This window comes from Protopterus annectens, chromosome 8.part0 (genome assembly GCF_019279795.1).
Source record: "Protopterus annectens isolate FY-2018-M chromosome 8.part0, PAN1.0, whole genome shotgun sequence".
Lineage (NCBI taxonomy): Eukaryota > Metazoa > Chordata > Ceratodontiformes > Protopteridae > Protopterus > Protopterus annectens.
Window position 1 is genome coordinate 1,702,504,407 of NC_056741.1, and position 13,670 is coordinate 1,702,518,076.

Below are 13,670 nucleotides of genomic sequence, written 5' to 3' on the forward strand. Positions count from 1 at the left end.
ATTGCCTAGAATTCCCACAACAACTAACCTATGCCCAACTTGTCTTTACTCACCAACTAATATACCAGCCAAACAGAAACCTAGCCCTACAACAATTACTCCAACCATATGCCAACACTCAACAACTCTGATCCTCACACAAAACACTACTCCAAGTATCCAAAAGCAACAACAAAGCCGGGGGCACCCTCTACTCCCACTACATTTCTAAATTTTGGAACTCAATCCCTCAACACATCCTAAATGCTACCAACCTACACCAATTCAAAACTCTGCTCAAAGACCACCTCACTAACAACTGGCTCTGCTCCTGCACCAAGCCAGGCTAATACCACATAAGCCCACATCAAATTTCATCCCCTAAATTTTATAGTCTCCATGTATATCCCACTCCCACTTAACACCACATATCAGCTACCTACAATAAGAGTATAACTTGATAATTTCTTTTCTTTTGTAAGAGCATACATATGTGCACGTATTAAAGTATACTCAAATGATCAACTAAAGATGGACCCCTGCCCTCATAAAAAAAAAAAAGTATATATATATATATATATATATATATATATATATATATATATATATATAGCTTTACTATATTGTAATAACTTTCTCCTTTTCACTAACATGCCTATTGTATATTGTACTTTCTTTATTCTCTCTAGATATTTCTGTTAAATTCTATGTAAAACTGACACTGTACCTGTCAATGTTGTTCTTGTTTTATTTGAGCTTTTCTCCCCGAGCCTCCACTGAAAATGAGCTCACACCCAGATGGACTATCCCAGTCAACAAACATAAAATAAATAAATTTGGATGAATTAAAAAAATGGGACAAATGGACAGCTGCCCTTGGTATACACTAGTAGTGGGAGTGAAAGTCAGATGCTAATAATGAGAATCACATTACCTGTATCATAACGATAGTAGGTAAAGTGCTCAGTATTTGTTTGTGTCTTTCGGCTTTTTCCAGGTTAGGGGTCGCCACAGCGGAACTCCGGTCCGCTAATGATTGGCAGTAGATTTTTACGTGCTGGCTTGCCAGGCCTAACGCACAACCTTCAATGAAGGAACACCCATTTACGCATATTGCCACACAGAAGATGCTCTAACTGAGAATCGAATGGGCATCGTCTAACTGTGAGGCGACAATGCTACCGCAGCACCAGTAAAGTGCTCAGTGTGTGGTGATTTAATTGTAGCAAACTGCTTGTCACAGTTGTAGCAAGCAGCTTGCTACAGTTTGAAAGCACAGAAGAGCCTTTTTTGCTTGTTTTCCAGAAGCCTTTTTTATGCATCTCAACTTCAGATTGAGGGGCTTACCATTTTGGGATACAGAGGGCCTGAAGACCAACTTATAGTTCTGGAAAAAACACAGTATGCATGGAATGCAAATGATTAAATAATGATTGCATAATGGCAAACAAGTGAGTAACAGCATGTCAGTGAGAGCAGACATAGGTGCAATTAATGAATCAAACATTGGAAGACTGATGCAGAAACATATGAGACTAATGCAAAGTGCTACAGTGCTCAGTTATTCTGAAGATCAATGCTAGAACCTCTTTGTGTTCTGACAGTGATTCTCAAACAATCTAGAAACATAGAGCTGATAAGTATATTTTTGGCATTTTATTCACAGTTCTGCACTGTCCTTATTTTTGCTATACTGAATTATTTATATATTTGCTGGCAAAATTTTGTTTTCTGATCTGAGCTGAAACTTTCCCCCCACTCTCCCACCCTATTGTTGTTGTGTTCTTAAAGTTGGCAAAATTGGCCTAACAGCTTTTGTGTTATCTGATTGTCTCAAGGCTTGGCTTTTGTCTTTCTGGTATAAAAATATTACCTTTCTGTAAGATCTGCATATCATTGCTGGAATCTCCTTGTGTTCTATCTGAGAATGCTTTTTAAACAATCTGGACATATAGAACTGATAAGTATATTTTTTGCTACCTTAACTGTTCAGAGGTCTGCACTGTCTTTATTTTTGTTAGAATTAATGACTTATATATTTTCTGGCAGAATTATGTTTTATGATCTGGGCTGAAACTTTTTTCTCCCACTCTTCCGCCCTATTACTGTTATGTTCTTAAAGTTGGTAAAACTGCTCTAACAGCGTTTCTGTTATCTGATTGTCTCAAGGCTTGGCTTTTGTCTTGCAGACATAAAAAAATTACCTTTTTGTAAAATCTGTACATCATTACTAGAATCTCCTTGTGTTCTGACTGAGAGTGCTATTCAAACAATATGGAAATATAGAGTCGACAAGTATATTTTTTGGCACTTTATTTTGTTTTCTGATCTGTGCAGAAATGTTTTCAGTTCTACCCTCCCACCCTATTGCTGTTGTGTTCCTAAACTTGGCAAAACTGGTCTTACTGCTTTTGTGTTATTTTATTGTCTCAAGGCTTGGCTTTTGTCTTCCTGGTATAAAAATATTACCTTTTTGTAAAATCTGCATATCATTAGTAGAATCTCCTAGTGTTCTGACATAGAGTGCTTCTCAAACAATATGGAATATAGAGCTGATAAGTATATATTTTAGGACTTTAACTGCTCAGAGTTCTGCACTGCCTTTCATTTTGATTGACTGAATTATTTATATATTTGCTGGAAGTTTTCTGATCTGTGCTGAATTTTTTTCATCCACCCTCCCACCCTATCACTGTTGTGCTCTTAAAGCTGGTAAAACTGGTCTATCAGCTTTTGTGTTATCTGATTGTCTCAAGGCTTGGCTTTTGTCTTGCTGGTACAAAATTAACTTTTTGTAAAATCTGTATATCATTGCTAGAATCTCCTTGTGTTTTGACTGAGATTGCCTCTCAAACAATCTTGAAATATAGAGCTGATAATTATACTTTTTTTGCACTTTAAGTGTTCAGAGTCCTGTACTGTCTTTATTGCTGATTGACGTAATTATTTATATATTTGCAGGCAGAATTCTGTTTTCTGATCTGTGCTGAAACTTGTTTTTTCCCACCCACCCACTTTATAGCTGTTGTGTTCTTAAAGTTGGTAAAACTGGTCTGACAGATTTTGTGTTATCTGCTTATCTCAAGGTTTGGCATTTGTCTTGCTGGTATAAAAATATTACCTTTTTGTAAAATCTGCATACCATTGCTAGAATCTCCTTGTGTTCTGACTGAGAGTGCTACTCAAACAACATGGAAATATAGAGTTGATAAGTATTTTTTTGGTGACTTTAAGTGTTCATAGTTCTGCACTGTCTTTATTTTTGCTTGACTGAATTATTTATCTATTTGTGGTCAGAATTTTGTTTTCTGATCTATGCTGAAACTTGTTTTCTCTCACCCTCCTATCATATTGCTGTTGTGTTCTTAAAGTTGGTAAAACTGCTCTAACCGCTTTTGTGCCATCTGATTGTTTCAAGGCTTGGCTATTGTCTTGCTGGTATAAAAATTTTACTTTTTGGAAACTCTGCAAATCATTGCTAGAATCTCCTTCTGTTCTAAGAGTGTTGCTCAAGCAATATGGAAATATAGACCTGATAAGTATATTTTTGGAACATTAACTGTTCAGAGTTCTGCGCTGTGTTTTATTATTGCATGACTAAATTATTTCTATATTTGCTGACAGAATGTAGTTTTCTGATCTGTGCTGAAAGTATTTTATCCCACCCTCCGACCCTATTGCGGTTGTGTTCTTAAAGTTGGTAAAAACTGGTCTAACAGCTTTTGTGTTATCTGATTGTCTCAGGGCTTGGCTTTTGTCTTGCTGGTAGAAAAATATTACCTTTTTGTAAAATATGAATATCATTGCTAGAATCTCATTGTGTTCTGACTGAGAGCGCTTCTCAAATAATCTGGAAATATAGACCCGATAAATATATTTTCTGGCACTTTACCTCTTCAGAGTATTGCTCTGTCTTTGTTTTTGCTTCATTGAATTATTTCTAAATTTGCTGGCAGAAGTTTGTTTTCCGATCTGTGCTGAAACTTTTTTAGCTCCCACTCCCACCCTACTGCTGTCAGGTTCTTAATATTGGAAAAAATGGTCTAACCACTTATGTGTTATCTCATTGTCTCAAGGTTTGGCTTTTGTCTTGCTGGTATAAAAATATTATCTTTTTGTAAAGTCAGCATATCATTGCTAGAACCTCCTTGTGTTCTGACTAAGAGTGCTTCCCAAACACTCTGGAAATATAGAACTGATAAGTATATATATTTTTGGCACTTTAACTGTTCAGAATTCAGCACTGTCTTTATTTCGACTGGACTGAATTATTTATATATTTGCTGGCAGAATTTTGTTTTCCGATCTGTGATGAAACTTTTTTTCTCATACCCTCACACCCTATTGTTGTGTTCTTAAAGTTGGTAAAACATGTCTAATGGCTTTTATGTTATCTGATTGTCTCAAGGCTTGGCTTTTGTCCTGCTGGTATAAAATATTACCTTTTTCTAAAATCTGCATATCATTGCTAGAATCTCCTTCTGTTCTGACTGAGAACATTTTTGAAACAATCTGGAAATATAGAGCTGATAAACATATTTAGCACTGTCATTATTTTTGCATGACTGAATTATTTAAATATTTGCTGCCCGAATTTTCTTTTCTGAACTGTGCTGAATCTGTTATTCTCACATTCTATTGCTGTTGTGTTCCTAAAGTTGGTAAAATGGTCTAACAGCTTTTGTTTTATCTGGCCGTCTTAAGGCTTAGCTTTTGTCTTGCTGGTATAAAAATATTACCCTTTTGTAAAATCTGCATATCATGGCTAGAATCTCTTTGTGTTCTGACTGAGAGTGCCTCTCAATCTGGAAATATAGAGCTGATACGTTTATTTTTTGCACTTTAACTCTTCAGAGTTCTGCACTCTGTTTATTGCTTAATGACAGAATTATTTGTATATTTGCTGGCAGAATTCTCTTTTCTGATCTGTGCCTAGACTTATTTTCTCTCACCCTCCCACAGCTGTTGTGTTCTTACAGATGGCTTCTGTGTTATCTGCTTATTTTTTTGGAACTTTAACTGTTCAGAGTTCTGCACTGTCTTTTTTTTTGGCTTGTCTGAATTATTTATCTATTTGTGGGCAGAATTTTGTTTTCTGATCTGTGCTGAAACTTTTTCTCTCCTACACTCCTAACCTATTGATGCTGAGTTCCTAAAGGTGGTAAAATTGGTTTAACAGGTTTTGTGTTATCTGATTCTCACAAGCCTTGGCTTTTGTCTTCCTGGTACAAAATTATTACCTTTTTGTAAAATCTGCAATCATTGCAAGAACCTCCTTGTGTTCTGTCTGAGAGCGCTTCTCAAACAATCTGGAAATATAGACCTGATAATTATATTCTTGGCACTTTAACTCTTCAGACGTCTGCAATGTCTGTATTTTTCTTCTTCTTCTTCTTTCGGCTGCTCCCGTTAGGGGTTGCCACAGTGGATCAACTGTTTCCATTTCTTCCTGTTCTCTGCATCTTGCTCTGTCACACCAACCACTTGCATGTCCTCTCTCACCATATCCATAAACCTTATCTTAGGCCTTCCTCTTTCCCCTTTACCTGGCAGCTTCATCCTTAGAATATTTTTCCCAATATACTCTGCACCCCTCCTCAGCACATGTCCAAACCAATGTAATCTTGCCTCTCTGGCTTTGTCTCCAAACCTTCCAACCTGGTCTGAACCTCTAATATACTTATTCATAATCCTGTCCATCCTCGTCACACCCAGTGCAAATCTTAATATCTTCAGCTCTGCCACGTCAAGCTCTGACTCCTGCCTTTTTGTTAAATTCACTGTCTCCAACCCATATAACAAGGCTGGTCTCACTACCCTCTTGTAGACCTTTCCTTTCACGCTTACTGGTACTCGTCTGTCACAAATCACACCTGACACTCTTCGCCACCCACTCCATCCTGCCTGTACTCTCTTCTTCACCTCTCTTCCACACTCATCATTACTCTGAACTGTTGATCCCAAGTATTTAACTCATCCACCTTCACCACCTATACTCCCTGCATCCTCATCATTCCTCTATCCTCCCTCTCATTCACACACATATATTCTTCATCCTGCTGACCTTCATTCCTCTTCTCTCTAGAGCATATCTCCACCTCTCCAGGGTCTCATCCACCTGTTCCCTACGCTCACTACAGATCACAATGTCATCTGCAAACATCATAGTCCACAGGGACTCCTGTCTGATCTCGTCTGTCAACCTGTCCATCACCATTGCAAATAAGAAAGGGCTCAGCACTGATCCTTGATGTAATCCCACCTCCACCTTAAACGCATCCGTCATTCCCACTGCAGACCTCACTGCTGTCACACTACCCTCGTACATATCCTGTACCACTCTTACATACTTCTCTGATGCTCCTGACTTCCTCATACAATGCCACAACTCCTCTCTAGGTACCCTTTCATATGCTTTCTCTAAGTCTACAAAAACACAATGCAACTCCTTATGACCTTCTCTGTACTTCTCCATCAACACTCTCAGAGCAAACACTGCATCTGTAGTGCTCTTTCCTGGCATGAAACCATACTGCTAATCACTAATCATTACCTCCCTTACTTACCTAGCTTCCACTATTCTTTCCCATAACTTCATGCTGTGACTGATCAATTTAATCCCTCTGTAGTTACTACAGCTCTGCACATCACCCTTATTCTTAAAACTCGGTACCAAAACACTTTTTCTCTATTCCTCAGGCATCCTCTCACTTTCCAAGATTTCATTAAATAATCTAGTTAAAAACTCCACTGCCATTTCACCTAAACACCTCCATGCTTCCACAGGTATGTCATCTGGACCAACAGCCTTTCCATTCTTCATCCTCTTCATAGCTATCCTTACTTCCTCCTTGCTAATCCACTGCACTTCATGATTCACTATCTGCACATCATCCAACCTTCTCTCCCTCTCATTCTCTTCATTCATCAGCCCCTCAAAGTACTCTTTCCATCTGCTCAACACATTGTGAGTACATTTCCCTCATTATCCTTTATCACCCTTACCTGCTGCACATCTTTACTAGCTCGGTCCCTCTGTCTAGCCAATCAGTACAGGTCCTTTTCCAAGTGTCTTAGTGTCCAACCTTTCATACAACTCTTCATACACCTTATCCTTAGCCTTTGCCACCTCTCTCTTTGCCATGTACCTTATCTCCTTACACTCTTGTCTACTTTCTTCATCTCTCTGACAATCCCACTTCTTCTTTCCAACCTCTTTCTCTGTATACTCTCCTGTACTTCTTCATTCCACCATCAGGTCTCCTTGTCCTCCTTCTTCTTTCCAGATGTCATACCAAGTACCTTTCTAGCCATCTCTCTTATTAGCTCTGCTGTAGTTACCCAGCTACTTGGTAACTCTTCACTGCCACCCAGTGCCTGTCTTAACTCTTCCCTGAACTCTACCTCACAATTACCCTTTTTCAATTTCCACCATTTGATCCTTGGTGTTGCCCTCACACTCATCCTCCTCTTCTTGATCACCAATGTCATCCTACAAACCACCATCCTATGCTGCCTAACTACACTTTCCCCTGCCACCACTTTACAGTCTCCAATCTCCTTCAGACTGGCCCTTCTACATAAGATATAATCCACTTGTGTGCATCTTCCTCCACTCTTGTATGTCACCCTATGATCCTCCCTCTTGTTAAAATATGAATTCATCACAGCCATGTCCATCCTTTTCATAAATTCACTACCATCTGACCTTCTGCATTCCTTTCCTTAACATGATACCTACCCATCACTTCCTCATCCTGTATTTTTACTTGACTGAATTGTGTATATATTTGCTTGCAAAAGTTTGTTTTCTCATCTGTGCTGAAATGTTTTTATCTCCTACCCCCCACCCCACTGTTGTTGTGTTCTTTAAGTTGGTAAAACTTGTCTAACAACTTTTGTGTTATCTGATTGTCTCAAGGCTTGTCTTTTGTCTTGCTGGTATAAAAATATTACCTTTTTGTAAAATCTGCATATCATTCCAAGAATCTCCTTGTGTTCTGACTGAAAGTGCTTCTCAAACAAACTGGAAATGTAGCGCTGATAAAAATATTTTTGGCACTTTAACTGTTTGGAGTTCTGCACTGTCATTAATTTTGCACGACTGAATTATTTATATGTTTGCTGCCAGAATTTTGTTTTCTGATCTGTGCTGAAACTTTTTCTCTTCTACCCTCTGACCCTATTGCTGTTGTGTTCCTAAAGTTAGCAAAACTGGTCTTACTGCTTTTGTGTTATCTTATTGTCCCAACGCTTGGCTTTTGTCTTCCTGGTATAAAAATATTACATTTTAGTAAAATCTGCATATCATTCCTAGAATCTCCTAGTGTTCTGACAGAGAGTGCTTCTCAAACAATATGGAAATATAGAGTGAATACATATATTTTGGGGACTTTAACTGTTCAGAGTTCTGCACTGTCTTTGTTTTTGATTGACTGAATTATTTATATAGTTGATGGCAGAATTTTGTTTTCTGATCTGTGCTGAATTGTTTTTTTCTCCCAGCCTCCCACCCTATTGCTTTTGTGCTCTTACAGCTGGTAAAACTGGTCTAACAGCTTTTGTGTTATCTGATTGTCTCAACGCTTGGCTTTTGTCTTGCTGGTACAAAACTATTAACTTTTTGTAAAAACTGAATATCATTGCTAGAATCTCCTTGTGTTTTGACTGAGAGTGAGTCTCATACAATCTTGAAATATGGAGGTGATAATTATACTTTTTTGCACTATAAGTGTTCAGACTTCTGAACTGTCTTTATTGCTGATTGACTAATTTATTAATATATTTGCTGGCAGAATTCTGTTTTTGGATCTGTGCTGGAACTTTTCTCCCACCCTCCCACTCTATAGCTGTTGTGTTATTAAAGTTGGTAAAACTGTCTTGGCAGGTTTTGTGTTATCTGCTTATCTCAAGGCTTGACTTTTCTCTTGCTGGTATAAATATATTACCTTTTTGGAAAAACTGCATACCATTGCTAGACTCTCATTGCATTCTGACTGAGAATGCTTCTCAAACAATCTGCAAATATAGACCTGATAAGTATATTTTTGGAACATTAACTGTTCAGAGTTCTGCACTGTCTTTATTTTTGCATGACTGAATTATTTTTATATTTGCTGGCAGAATGTGGTTTTCTGATCCGTGCTGAAAGTGTTTTCTCCCACCCTACCACCCTATTGCTGTTGTGTTCTTAAAGTTGTTTAAACTGGTCTAACAGCTTTTGTGCTATCTGAATGTCTCAAGGCTTGTTTTTGTCTTGCTGGTACAAAAATATTACCTTTATGTAAAATCTGAATATCATTGCTAGAATCTCGTTGTGTTCATACTGAAAGCGCTTCTCAAACAATCTGGAAATATAGACATGATAAGTATATTTGTTGGCACTTCACCACTTCAGATTGTTACTCTTTCTTTGTTTTTGCTTCATTGAATTATTGATAAATTTGCTAATAGAATTTTTTTTCTGATCTGTGCTGAAACTTTTTTAGCTCCCCCTCCCACCCTATTGCTGTTGGGTTCTTAAAGTTGGTGAAACTGGCATAACCTAATGTGTTAACTAATTGTCTTAAGGTTTGGCTTTTGTCTTGCAGGTATAAAAATATTACCTTTTTGTAAAAATCTGCATATCATTGCTAGAACCTTCTTGTGTTCTGACTGAGAGTGCTTCTCAAACACTCTGGAAATATAGAGCTGATAAGTATATTTTTGGCACTTTAACTGTTCAGAGTTCTGCACTATCTTTATTTTTATTTGACTCAATTAATTACTCTCACACTCCCACCCTACTGCTGTTATGTGTTTAAACTTGGTAAAACTGCTCTTACAGCTTTTGTGTTATCTGATTGTCTCAAGGCTTGGCTTTTGTCTTGCTGGCATAAAAATATTCCCTTTTGGTAAAATCTGCTTATCTATCAGCAATAGCAACCAGTCAGTCCTGAGCAAGGTGCCTCTTCAGAGCAAAATTCAAGACAGCAAAGCAACAACAGAAGAGCATCACCACATCTATTTTTTAAAACAGTTTAATCCAAAACAAAAAACGTATACAGGATCCAATAGTGAGCGCTTTCATGTTCTAGCAAACATTTCATCATACTTCCAAAGTATAACTGTTCATATCACCCATACCCTTATGTAACTTTTTTTTTTAAATCATTCATCCAATCACTTAATAAATGCCATTATGAAATCATAAAAACAATTAATCCTTCAAAAACACATACATCTATTTCTAAAACTTCTTTCAAAATGACATGCAGCAAAAGCACAACATTAAACCACTTCTCTCAGATAAATATGATCAGAAAACGTGTGCAAACATATACAGATGTATAAAAAACTTACATAAATGCATTAAAAAAATGTATCTCACATTTCTAAAAATATGAATGCATATACATAACATACTTTCCTAAATTTATATTAGTGCTAACTGTTTAGTATTATAGCTATGCATTTAAAAAAATCATTTCTAATGTGCATATGGACGCTTCACTAAAAAAGGTTTAAGTGACACCTTGTCATTCAAACCATGGGCTCTATGTGCTTGTAGCCTCATTTTCCATTTATTTTCTATTTCTTCTGTATAAATCTTAATGTCACCTAATCTACCTGTTTTTTTAACTAATTCTAGGACTCTAAATTTGAATTTATGTGTAGTCCCATATTCCAAGACATGCCTAGCCAAAGCATTCCCCTCATCTTCTTTGTTGATGGCATATACATGCTCCCCAACATGTTCCCTAAGTGTCCTGTTTGTCTTTCCTACATAAAAGGACCTACATGTTTGACATTGAGCTAAATATATAAGATCTCTAGATCTGCAGTCACATAGTAATGACAAATATACTGTTGTCCTGTATCAGGATGTATACATTTATTTTCATTAACCATATATATGCATTGATTGCAATTCCTGCATGAAAATGTTCCTTTTCTCTGTATATGTTGTCCTTTTCTCACATTTTCTTCATAGCAGAGCAATATTTTCAAAGACTTCATATTCTTATATGTAAAACTAGGTTCAGTTCCCACTAATTCAGTTATCTCATCATTCACCATTAACAATCCCCAGTTTTTATTTATTATTTCTTTAATTTTTAAATTCCTATTTGTAAACGGAATTATTATTCTATTTTTCTTAGCACTTTGTTCCACTCTATGCAACTCTTTATTATTTCCTCTATCTGTCTTGTTTTATGAAAAAATGGTTTACCTTTACCTTCCCTATATGAAGTACTTTCTTTAAAAATACCATCTATTTCTTTCTTAGAATATCCCCTTTCCATAAAGGTGTCTGTTAATGCCTTTTGTTGATTTTGATAATTGTCATCTTGACTAGTTAATCTAGGCACCCTCAATGCTTGGCTTTTCATGATGTTTTGATATATATCCCCTGGGTGCATACTGCTATGATGTAGCAAATTGTTTCTCCAACAGGGTTTCCTGTACATGTCTGTTCTTACAACACTATCCTCCCTAGTTAATTTTACATCCAAGAATTCTATCTGTTGTGATGAGCTTTTACATTCAAATTTTTAAAAATCTGTTGTCCCATTTATATAGATTCATAGATTCATAGATTAGTACTAAGCTAACTGCCCTTGCGAGCCATTTTAAGCCTAGCCAGTTATCCCTTGTGAGACTCAAACCCTGCATCTTGTGTTTGTAAGGCAAACACCTTAACCATTAGGCCACCCTCCCAAACCCAAAAATCTTATTAATTGTAGTAGGCTAACTGCCCTTGTGAGCCATTTTTTTAAGCCTAGCCAATTATCCCTTGTGAGACTCAAACCCTGCACCTTGTGTTTGTAAGGCAAACACCTTAACCATTAGGCCACCCTCCCAATATAGGTGACAAAATCCTTTCACTGTTGTTTAGAACCACTCCAACTCAGAAAAACGACATCTACAAAATGCCCATAGTATCTAATGTGTCTATTTGACAGTGTACCACCCATAACATAAGTAGCTTCCCAGTATGCCAGTACTAAATTTGCATACAAATTTGTGCAAGGGGTCCCCATTGCGACCCCTTACTTTTGCAAATAGTATTTGTTGTCATACATAAATACATTCTTACTCAATACTATATCTAGTAATAGCATACACCTCATAATGTGGTCCCTAGATATCCCTTTATCAATTAACATCAGTTTGACATATTCCATTCCTACTGTATTTGGTATTGATGTAAAAAGGGACACCACATCTAAAGTTACAAATAGATCACTATCAGCATATTCTGTTGAAAAAGCATAACTTGCATAACTCTCTAGAAACTGTTTTGTGTCCTTTATTACTGATTGTATTTGTCAGCTATTGGTCTGAATTGTTTCTCTAAATAGATCGATAAAGGCTCTGTGAGCCAACCATTACCTGAGACAATAGGTTTCATTGGAGGATCCATCAAAACTTTATGTATTTTTGGTAGCCCTCTGAAAACAGGAAGTACAGGTCTTTCTACTAAAAATATTTATATAAATCATTGTCTATCACATTGCACAAAGGCAAGTCATATAATTCAGCTTGTACATTTTTAATAGTCTTATCTAGCAACACTCCATTTAAATTTTGGTATGTTTCTCTATCATCTAATAATTCATTCATCTTATTAGTATACATATCATGATTTGAAATAACTATCACCCCACCGTTATTGACCTGTCTAATCACAATCTGCTTATTGTTCTGCAGTATTTTAATAGCTTCATTCTCTCCACGACTTAAATTGTAAAAATCTGGTTTATTGTGACAAAGAAAATTGTATCAAATCCCTCTCACAGGCCTTTTCAAATGCTTCAAGCATTGGGTACATTTGTGGTATAAAGGCAGAAGGCTTCTTAAAAATATTTACATTTTCACATCTAGCATCATTCCCAAACAGCATTTTCAAAGCTATATTTCTTGTAAACATTTAATATCAATCATAATATCAGTTACATCAGTATTTCTTAAAGGAATAAAAGAAAGACCCTTATTTAACAAGGATCTTTCATATTCAGTCAAATCATACCTGGAAATGTTGACTATTAAGTCTGTTCTATCGGCCAAAGTATTTTCTTTTGAAATTCGTGCCTCTCTTCCGAATTCTTCCTTTTCTTCATCCTGTTCTGAGACGACCAATTTGGTCATTCTACTTGTCCTATCAGTAATGGAAAAGGACAAAAAACAGTCACTTCTCCTGAATTATTACTTATTAATGCAGATGAGGTACCCAATAATTGTCCTGCTTCCTTAACTTTTCTCCTGACATCTATCATCTTCGATGTAGCTAATATCTCAAAGTGTGAAATTCCTTCCTCCACTTGTATTTGTACCGCCCCTGCATTCATGGCCAACCCCTCCTGTTCTCCTCCCACTTCTGCTGGTGGTGGATATACTGATGTCAGTATATTGGGTGTGGTATTGCTTCCAATACACTGCTCAACTACATGCTGTGTATTCATTGGTGTCATCGAAGTAGGCATGTTATCACTCTTATCAAGCTCCTCATTAGCTGGCTGCATATTAATTTTCACATTCATGTCATTATTTCTTATATTATCTCTCGGCCAGGACAACACATTTCCCCTCCAAAAATCATTCAAATCTCTTTCTAATTTCCTTTTTTTTATCTTTCAACGATTTATTATCAAGTGCCATTAGCATCATGGTTAGTTATTTATAAAAAATGTCTAACTCAGCTGAACATA

General features: G+C 36.7%; 1 protein-coding gene across 4 annotated transcripts in view; it reads left to right on the forward strand.

Moving 5' to 3' along the window:
* The window catches only part of LOC122809608 (anoctamin-10-like), a 946,079-nt gene that overhangs the window by 732,211 nt on the left and 200,198 nt on the right, over positions 1-13,670 (forward strand). The gene's annotated exons all lie outside the window — the stretch shown is intronic.